The sequence below is a fragment of the Ailuropoda melanoleuca genome, chromosome 4 (genome assembly GCF_002007445.2).
Source record: "Ailuropoda melanoleuca isolate Jingjing chromosome 4, ASM200744v2, whole genome shotgun sequence".
NCBI classification, from domain to species: Eukaryota; Metazoa; Chordata; class Mammalia; order Carnivora; family Ursidae; genus Ailuropoda; species Ailuropoda melanoleuca.
The window spans coordinates 7,645,375-7,645,683 of record NC_048221.1 but is presented as its reverse complement, the minus strand read 5'-3'; the positions used below and the strand labels follow the sequence as shown (position 1 = coordinate 7,645,683).

The 309-nt window shown below is 76.4% G+C and overlaps 1 protein-coding gene across 3 annotated transcripts in view; it reads right to left on the bottom strand.

The window, feature by feature from the left end:
* Positions 1-309, bottom strand: part of SLC44A2 (solute carrier family 44 member 2) — a 28,807-nt gene that overhangs the window by 12,915 nt on the left and 15,583 nt on the right. The window lies entirely within an intron of this gene.

The following is a 309-nucleotide window of genomic DNA, read 5'->3' as shown; positions in this document are numbered from 1 at the left end:
GTGCTTCCCGTAGTAGTGCTGCCGTTCGCCCCCCATCCCCGCGGGAGCCCTGCCCCGGCGGCCGCCCGCCTGCGCCTAGCCCCCTCGGTCCCGGGTCTGCAAGCACGGGCGTCCCGTAGGAGGGACGGACGGACCGACGGGCGGCGGCTCCTCACAGCCCGGAGCCAGGCGGGGCGGCCCAAACCGGTCTGACCGGCCCTAGCTGCGCGGCAGCCTCGGGATGGACTGGCCGACGGACGGAGGGAGGGAGGGACAGAGGGGGCCGGGCGGGGGGGCAGCTGCTCCTGCCACTCACCGGGCGCCCGATTT